The sequence below is a fragment of the Arachis duranensis genome, chromosome 3 (genome assembly GCF_000817695.3).
Source record: "Arachis duranensis cultivar V14167 chromosome 3, aradu.V14167.gnm2.J7QH, whole genome shotgun sequence".
Classification (NCBI taxonomy): domain Eukaryota; kingdom Viridiplantae; phylum Streptophyta; class Magnoliopsida; order Fabales; family Fabaceae; genus Arachis; species Arachis duranensis.
In genome coordinates this window covers 70,425,593-70,435,577 of record NC_029774.3, presented here as the reverse complement: position 1 = coordinate 70,435,577, position 9,985 = coordinate 70,425,593, and the positions used below count along the sequence as shown (strand labels likewise).

The 9,985-nt window shown below is 40.8% G+C and overlaps 1 non-coding gene across 1 annotated transcript; it reads right to left on the bottom strand.

Annotated features, from left to right (window-relative positions):
- Window positions 1-9,122: 9,122 nt before the first annotated feature.
- LOC127746324 (small nucleolar RNA R71) lies at window positions 9,123-9,229 on the bottom strand. The gene has a single exon (XR_008007944.1). It is a non-coding gene; the product is annotated as a small nucleolar RNA R71 (small nucleolar RNA).
- Between the last annotated feature and the right edge of the window lie 756 nt (window positions 9,230-9,985).

The following is a 9,985-nucleotide window of genomic DNA, read 5'->3' as shown; positions in this document are numbered from 1 at the left end:
TCATCAGATACACCCTGACACATACAAGCTACTCTTGTTCCCTTTCTCACTTAAAGATAAGGCATCAAAGTGGTTAGAAGCATTCCCCAAGGAGAGCTTAACCACATGTGAAGATGTTGTGAACAAATTTCTAGCAAGATTTTACCCTCCACAGCGGATCAATAGGCTAAGAGCTAAGGTGCAAACCTTCAGAAAGCTAGATGGTGAAACACTCTATGAGGCCTTGGAGAGGTTCAAGGTGCAGCTTCACATTTTCTATGAAGGACTAACCTGTGAATCAAAGAAGGCTGTGGACCACTCTTCAGGGGGTTCACTCAATAAGAAGAAGACCATTGAGGAAGCCATAGATGTCATTGAAACTATAGCTGAGAATGACTACTTCTATGCTTCAGAAAGGGGCCAAAAGAAGGGGATGCTAGAACTTAACTCTGTAGATACCTTGTTTGCACAAAACAAGGCAATTATAGCACAACTAGCAAACTATGTACACAACCCCTCTCGACCACCATATATATGACCCTAACTTCAAGACATACAACCCAGGATGGAAGAACTACCCAAATTTCGGGTGGGGGAACCAACAAGGTCACAACCAAGATCATAACAAGCCATACCAAGCCAATCAATACTAAAATTACAACCCCAAACATCAATCAAACAACAACAGATCCTACCACAATCCACCTCACTCATTATACCCTTCCACCCAGCAAACACACCACCATCAAGACACATTAACCTCAACTTCACAACCATGCGAGATCAGAGGTAACTTTGAGAGAGTAGAGGCTGCAATAGCACAGCTATCATCACAGCTCACAGGGGATATTTCCACCCTTTTGGAGAGACAAGCACAAGCTGAAAGGAAGATAGATGCGAACCAAGAAGAATACAGATCGAATCTGAAGAATCAAGGTGCAGCAATCTCAAAGCAAGAAGCACAAGTGGGGATCTTATCCAAGCAAATTCCAATGCCTACACACACATTTCCTAGTGACACCATGGCCAACCCAAGAGGGGAATGCAAGGCCATCACACTTAGGAGTGGAATGGTGGTAGAAGAGGCAACCCCAAGCCAGGAGAACCATAAAGAAGAAGCTGCAGAAAACCTGAAAACAAGAAGAAAGAAGAGACTCATGGCCCATCTTCACCAAAGCCAATCTTGAAGCCTTATGTGCTAAAGGCACCATATCTACAAAGGCTAAGGAAGGATGGGAAGGATGGCCAGTTTTCCAGATTCTTGGAGATCTTTAAAAAGCTCCAAATCAATATACCATTTGCTGAAGCACTAGAGCAAATGGCCCTCTACGCCAAGTTCTTGAAGGAACTCATGACAAGAAAAAGAAACTGGGGAGAAAAAGAGACTGTAGTGCTAACTGAGGAGTGTAGTGCCATCATACAAAAGAAACTCCCCAGAAAATGAAAGACCCAAGGAGTTTCCAAATCTCCTGCATCATAGGGGATATCAATATTGAGAAGGCCTTATGCGACTTGGGAGCTAGCATCAATCTCATGTCCTTGAACATAATGAGAAGGATGAGAATTGAGGAAGCCAAACCAACAAGAATGGAACTCCAACTAGCTGACAGAACATTCAAGTTTCCATATGGAGTAGTGGAAGATTTATTGGTGAAAGTGGGAGAATTCATTTTCCCAGCTGACTTTGTTGTGCTGGATATGGAAGAAGAGGCTAACACTTCAATTATCCTAGGAAGGCCATTCCTAGCTACTGTTGGAGCCATCATTGATGTGCAAAAAGGGAAACTAGTCTTGAGATTATATGAGGAGAAGATGGTCTTCAATGTTTTCAAGGCAATGAGTTACCCCAAGGAATCAATGGGAGAATGCATGATGGTGGACACCATAGAACAAATAGTTCAAGGGGTTTTGGAAAAAGAGCAATGTGAAGGAACTATGGAATTGGAGCAACAAACACCACGTGGAGAACTACCACAAGGAACCATGGAAAGTTCAATCATGACAAACTACAAATACAATAATAGAGAAGAGGCACCAAAACTAGAGCTGAAGACCTTACCACTAAGCTTGAAATATGCATATCTGGGTGACAACAACACCTGCCCAGTGATCATCAACTAAAGCTTGAGTAAGGAGTAAGTAGAGGAACTTATCCAAGTGCTGAAACAACATAAGGATGCTATAGGCTGGACACTTACAGACTTAAAAGGGATCAGCCCTTCAATGTGCATGCACAAGATCCTGCTCGAGGAGGGTGCTAAGCCCTCAAGACAATAACAAAGAAGGCTGAACCCAATAATAGATGAAGTGGTCTAAAAGGAGGTGTTGAAGTTATGGCAAGCTGGGATGATTTACCCCATCTCAGACAGTCCTTGGGTAAGCCCGATGCAAGAAGTCCCTAAGAAGGGAGGGATTACTGTTGTGTCAAATGAAAAGAATGAACTGATACCCACAAGGACAGTGACCGGATGGCGCATGTGCATTGACTATCGGAAACTCAATGAAGCTACCCGGAAAGACCATTTTCCCCTGCCCTTTATGGACCAGATGCTTGAAAGACTCGCAAGGCATGAATACTACTGCTTTCTGGACTGTTACTCTGGCTACAACCAAATAGTTGTAGACCCTAAGGACCAGGAGAAAACCTCTTTTACTTGTCCCTATAATGTTTTCGCTTGCCGGAGGATGCTCTTTGGATTGTGCAATGCACCTGCAACATTCCAAAGGTGCATGCTCTCCATATTTTTAGACATGGTTGAGAAGTTCATAGAAGTATTCATGGATGACTTTTCTGTGTTTGGAAATTCGTATTCTGATTGCCTATGTCATCTTGCCCTAGTGCTAAAGAGGTGCCAAGAAACCAACTTGGTTTTAAACTGGGAGAAGTTCCATTTAATGGTAACTGAGGGGGTGGTTCTTGGTCACAAGATTTCTAAAAATGGCATAGAAGTGGACAAGACAAAGGTGGAAGTAATAGAAAAGTTACGTCCACCTTGCAATGTCAAGGCAATCAGAAGCTTTTTGGGACACGCTGGGTTCTATAGGAGGTTTGTTAAAGATTTTTCAAAGATTGCAAAACCTCTTAGCAACCTAGTTGTCTCAAATACTCCCTTTGTTTTTGATAGAGAGTGCATGTTAGCCTTTGATGAGCTTAAGAAGAGACTCTCCTCTGCACCTATTATAACACCACCTAGCTGGGATCTTCCCTTCGAATTAATGTGTGATGCATCTGATTTTGCTATTGGTGCCGTTCTAGAACAGAGGAAAGACAAGATAGTACATGTTATTTACTATGCTAGCAAGGTCCTTATGAGAATCAAAGGAACTACACCACAACAGAGAAAGAACTTTTAGCCATAGTCTTTGCTTTTGACAAGTTTAGATCATATCTTATTGGCTCGAAAGTAATTGTATTCACTGATCATGCAGCACTCAAATACTTGCTTACCAAACAAGAATCCAAGCCTAGATTAATAAGATAGATTCTACTACTCCAAGAGTTTGACATTGAGATTAAAGACAGGAGCGGAGCAAAAAATAAGGTAGCTGACCACCTCTCAAGAATTCCATAAGAAGAAGAAAAGAAACATCAAGTTGCAGTAAATGAAAGCATCCCTGATGAGCAGTTGATGATGATCCAAGTAGCCCATTGGTTTGCAGACATAGCTAACTTTAAGGCTATTGGGGAACTACCAACCAACATCAACAAACACATGAGGAGAAAGCTAATCAAGGATGCCAAACCCTACATCTGGGATGACCCCTATTTGTTCAAGAAGTGTGCTGATGGATTCTTGAGAAGGTGTATCTCCCATAAAGAAGGGCAGGAAGTGCTGTGGCAATGCCATGGATTTGCTTATGGAGGCCACTTCAGTGGAGGAACAGTAGCAAAGGTGCTTCAATCCAGATTTTACTTGCCAACAAGATGTGGAGATGTGATGAGTGCCAAAGATGTGATGAGTGCCAAAGAGCTGGTAATCTGACCAAGAGAAATGAGATGCCACAGCAATTCATACTAGAGCTTGAACTGTTTGATGTATGGGGGATTGACTTTATAGGACCCTTTCCAACCTCCTACTCAAACAGTTACATATTGGTGGCTGTTAATTATGTCTCAAAATGGGTAGAAGCCATAGCCACTACGACAAATGACAACAAGGTTGTAATAAGCTTCTTGAGAAGGAACATCTTCAGCAGATTTGGAGTTCCTAGAACCCTCATTAGTGATGGAGGGACACACTTTTGCAACAAACAACTTGAGACCTCCTTCTCAGGTATGGAGTCAAGCACAAGGTGGCAATTTCATACCATCCACAGACCAACGGGCAAGCAGAGATTTCCAACAGGGAGCTCAAAAGAATTCTTGAAAAAACTGTTGAAAGCTCAAAGAAGGATTGGTTTAAGAAGCTGGATGATGCATTATGGGCCTACAGGATAGCCTACAAGACATCCATTGGGATGTCCTCATACCAGCTGGTATATGGCAAGGCTTGTCACTTACAAGTTGAGCTTGAGCATAGAGCATTTTGGGCTCTAAAACTACTAAACTTTGATGAACAAGCTGCTGGAGAAAGGAGACTAAGGCAACTCAACGAGCTAGAGGAATTTAGGAACCAAGCATATGAGAATGCAAATATTTACAAAGAGAACACAAAAAGGTGGCATGATTAGAGAATAGCAAGGAGAGGGTTCACTGAAGGACAAAAGGTGCTGCTGTACAACTCAAAACTCAAGTTCTTCCATGGAAAACTTATATTTCGATGGTCAGGACCCTTCACCATACTCAAGGTGTTTCCCTATGGTCAAGTGGAACTCATAGAGGACAAAACACAAAGAACTTTCACTGTCAATGGCCATAGACTCAAACATTACTTGGGAGGCTCCTTGAAGGAGCAGAGAGTGAGCTATAAGCTTAACTAAAGATGGAGGAGTGTCAAGCTAGTGACAATAAAGAAGCGCTAGTTGGGAGGCACCCCAACACTTTATATCCTTTTGATTTATTGCTTTCTTAAAAGTAGATTGTGAATATTAGCTTAGGAAATTTAATTTCAGTTTTGATAGTTAAGATAGCTTTATGAATTATTTTGTCTCCTATTTTTTGGAAGTGCAACTTAATGAGGGCATTTACTGATGATGAGTGTTTGGGCTAAGAACTAGCTAAAAAGCTAAGTTTGGTGTGGCCACTCACCTACTTAATCTAGGCTTACAACCATTTGGATAAACTAATTTTTGAAGAGTAAGCCTAGAGATTAAGTTTAGTGTGTCCACCACCATACGAGGATCACTTAACAAGCCCAATACCACTCAATTTGAAAGCATTTAATATATTGGTGGAGGCTTGAATGTGAATTTTAATGTGTTCAGGGGAGAGTAGAAGCAAAAGAATGTGAAAGAATTGGAATTACTTCTTCCCCATGAACACATTAAAAAACCCAATGATGAACCCAATTTATTGAGATGCAAAGGAATTATGTTTGGTGTCCCAAGGGACACCCATCAGTTGCAAATCCATTCACTAGCATTAAAAAGGAATATGGAGGATTATTTTGTCATTACTAATGGGGTCTCGGTTTCATTTTCAGGAGATTGAATGGGGCCCACTTGATTGATAGAAAAAGAGGTCAAAGTGTACTTGCACTTTGGAACTCAGCACATATAGGAAGCAAACTGAGATAAGGATTGGCGCCTCTTCCCACGCTAGGCGCCACTCCGCAAGTGGGAAAATATTAAACCCATTTCCACTTTCCACCATTCGAACCACACCCTTCACCCCTATAAATCCCCTCACTTTCTCATTTCCCTCCCACTTCAAACCCCATTCCATACACAAAAGAAACTCACACAGACCTTTCTTTCGCTCTTCTCTTTTCACTTTTCATCCCCTTTCTCTCTATCTTTTTACTTGATTGGGACAATCAAGTCCTAAGTTTGATGTTGGAGCAAAACTTTTGTTTTGCTTGTATTTCTTTGCAATACTCTATTACTATCTCAGAACCTTCAAACACTCTCTCTAACCAATGGCACCACTGAAATCCTCAGCCTCAAAGAAAAGAAAGACCAAAAAGCCAACTTCCGGTTCCTCAAGCTCAACCTTCAATGAATAAAAATTTCTCTCTGCATTCAACCAAAACTAATTCTATGGTTGGGTGAGTGAGAGGGAGATCATCCCAGAGGTTGGTTGATGCCAGGGCATCTAGGCCAGTTTCACTGACCTTATTTTTACTGTTTTAAGGTAGTTTCATGCATTTTCTTAGGAAATAAGCAAGTTTTGGATGAAATCTCATTTATACCTTGACTCAAGCAACTATTGTGAATTTTACATGATTTCATAAGGATTATGTAAGGATTGAATGACAAATTGATGATGCATAATCTCATGACTTGGGCTAGAGCTTTGATACACTTTATTTGCTTGATTTCAGGACAAAGGAAGCAAGAAAAAGCCACGTTAGCAGTCACGTTAACCTAATTAACGTAACCACTAACGTGGAATAGGGACAAGCTTGTAGCATTAATGAAAAAGGTGACCACCAATAACGCCTGCGAAGCCATCATAAGCCCACGTTAATTGCCACGTTAACTAGGTTAACGTGGTAGTTAACATGGAGAAAAAGAGAGCTCCAGCGTTAGTGGTAAAAGTGAATACCACTAACGCTACAAATTGGCAATTAGCCAGGTTAAGAGTCACGTTAACTTAGTTAACGTGAACTCTAACATGGAAGGGAAAGATAATGCCAATGTTAGTGACATTCACCTTTGTCACTAATGTTGGATCAAGCCAACATTGCCCACGTTAGTGGTCACATTAAGACTACTAACGTGAAAGTTAATATGGAGCTAAGCATGATGAGCCAACGTTAGTGACACTCATCTTTGTCACTAACGTTGGAAATGGCATTTACTACCACGTTAGTGGCCACGTTAACCTAGTTAACGTGAACTCTAACGTGGAGAGGAGGGGCGTTTGGAGCGTTAGTGACAAAGTGTCACTAATGCTCTCGAAACTTAGGCATGCCCACGTTAAGAGCCACGTTAACCTAGTTAACCTGAACTCTAACGTGGGGAAAGGGGGCACAATGCAATGTTATTGGAAAAGGTGATTTCCAATAACGTTTGCGAAGGATCATGAGGCAACATTAGTGGTCACGTTAGTGCCTCTAACGTTGAAGTTAACGTGGACCATTTTGGGGTTGGAACGTTAGTGAGAAAGGTGATTGCCACTAACATTCTCGAACCCACATTTTCACTTAGCGTTAACTCCACTAACGTCCTAACTAACGCCCATGCCTAACTCACACTTTTCTGCAAGCTGAGCCCACTGAAGATTGTACTTGCTTCAACTCAAGATCTAAGGCCTACATCCAAGACTTTGGAGAACTACCCTCTGTATATTTACTTTTCTACATTTTCTAGTTAAGCATGTATTCTTTTCTACCATTTTCCATTCCGAGAGCTATGAACAACTAAACCCCTTTCATTGGGTTAGGGAGCTCTGTTGTAATTTGATGGATCAATTATAGTTTTCATTCTTCTTCCTCTTTCTTTTCTCTTGATTTGCTAGAAAGCTTTCGATCTTAATTCAATTGGTTAGTTGTCTTGGAAAAGAAACTCTCAATAATTGGATCTCCTCTGAGCCTTAGAAAAGGGATGAGGAGATCATGCTAGAAATGCTTTCTCATGTTGGACCAAATTGGGGTCTGGGCGGATATAGTGACATGTAATCCTCCCAACACTTTGATTTGGAAATACATGTGGTATAATCAGTGACCACACTTCATCTCTTCCCATGAGCACTTAAATCAAGGAATTGGGCAATTGTTCAAGCTTAGAGAGATTGGATTGCTAAGGAATTGGGATCCAATCACTTAAGATTGCCAAGGAGATCAATGAATTCATTGATTGAGGAAGGGATGAGAATGAACTTGATCCAGAGAATTCAACATCTCCTAAGCCCAATGAATTCCCCATTTCTGATCTTACCCATTCTCTTTACTTTCTGCCATTTATTTCAATGTTCATCTCCCCCAATCTCCATTTAAGATTCTGCACTTTATTTTCTGCCATTTACTTTCTCGCCATTTAATTTCCTGCAATATCAACCATCTTCTGTTTAGCTCAATTAGCATACTCTTCCAACTAAAATTGCTTGACCAATCAATCCCTGTGGGATTCGACCTTACTCTATTGTGAATTTTTACTTGACGACAATTCGGTATACTTGCCGAAGGGAAATTTGTTGATAGACAAGTTTTCGTGCATCAAGTTTATGGCACCGTTGCCGGGGATTGATTTTGTATTAACAATGATTAAGTTGGAAGTTCACTAGATTGAGCATTTTTTTCTTTTGTTTGTTTATTTTATCTAGTCATTTACCTTCACTTTATTTAGTTTCTTCCTCACCCCCTATCCCCTCGTTATTTTTTTTCTTTGAATTTACTTACAATTCTACTCACTAACCCACTAACTGTTTGATAAATTGCAGCACTCACACTATTAATAACTCAAACAAGAATAATCACTTTATTTTATCTCTTGCTGTGTGCTCTGTTAGTTGTATGACAGGGAGAAGAGGCATAGCTTCAACTTCCTTTGATTCAGAACCTGAGAGGACCCTCCATAGATCAAGGAGGGAAGCAAGAGGGAAAAGAGTTGTTGGTGCTGAGGAAGAGGAATAGTACTTTGAAACAAACATGGAGGAGAACTTGGAAAACAACAATGAAGGAGAAGCTCACAACCATGCCAGAGAAGGCCCTATAAATCATGTTGGGTACGAGAGGAGAGTTCTAGGTTCTTACATCAATCCAAACCCAGGAAATTGTGGAAGTAGTATCCAAAAGCCCACCATACATGTCAACAACTTTGGATTAAAACCCCAGTTCATCACCCTTGTTCAGAACAACTGCTCATTTGCAGGAAGTGCCCAAGAAGACCCTAATCAACATCTAACCACCTTCCTGAGAATATGTGATACTGTGAAGTCTAATGGAGTCCATCCGGATGTCTATAGGCTACTTTTGTTCCCTTTTTCACTCAAGGACAAAGCATCTAAGTGGCTGGAATCATTCCCGAAGGAGAGCTTAACAAATTGGGAAGATGTGGTGAACAAATTTTTGGCAAGATTTTACCCTCCTCAAAGAATCAATAGGCTTAGGGCTGAGGTGCAAACTTTCAAGCAACAGGATGGTGAAACTCTCTATGAGGCATGTGAGAGGTTTAAGGACTTAACAAGAAGATGCCCACCGGACATGTTCAATGAGTGGGTTCAACTTCACATTCTCTATGAAGGTCTTTCTTATGAGTCAAAGAAGGCTATAGACCATTCATCAGGAGGATCTCTAAATAAGAAGAAAACCATTGAAGAAGCGATAGATGTCATTGAAACGGTAGCTGAGAATGACTACTTCTATGCTTCTAAAAAAAGCAACACTCGAGGAGTAATATAGCTGAACCACATGGATGTATTGCTGGCTCAAAATAAGATGATCACCAAGTAGCTAGCAGATCTCATCAAGAAGGTAGAAGAAAACCAAGTTGCGGTGGTCATCACTTCAACACCAGCTCAAGAAGGAGTGAATGTAGGAGAAAAAGGTGACTGGGAACAAGCCAACTGATGCCAGGGCATTTTGGCCAGTTTCACTGACCATTTCTTTACCGTTTTTAGGTAATTTCATGCATTTTCTTAGGAAATAAGTTAGTTTTGGGCAAATATTCACTCAGACCTTGATTCAAGCATACATTGTGCATTTTACATTATTTCATGAGGATTTTGCATGATTTTAATGACAAAATTGTATATTGCATTACCCATGACTTGGACTAGAACTTTGATGCACTCTATTGCTTGATTTCAGGACCAAAAGGAAGCAAGGAATGGGAGGTAACTTGCAAAGTTAAGGAGAAAAGTAATTGCCAAAAACACTCTCAAAAGCCATCAACACCCACGTTAAAGAGTCACGTTAACTAAGTTAACGTGAACTCTAACGTGGAGAAGAGAAGTTGAGCCAAC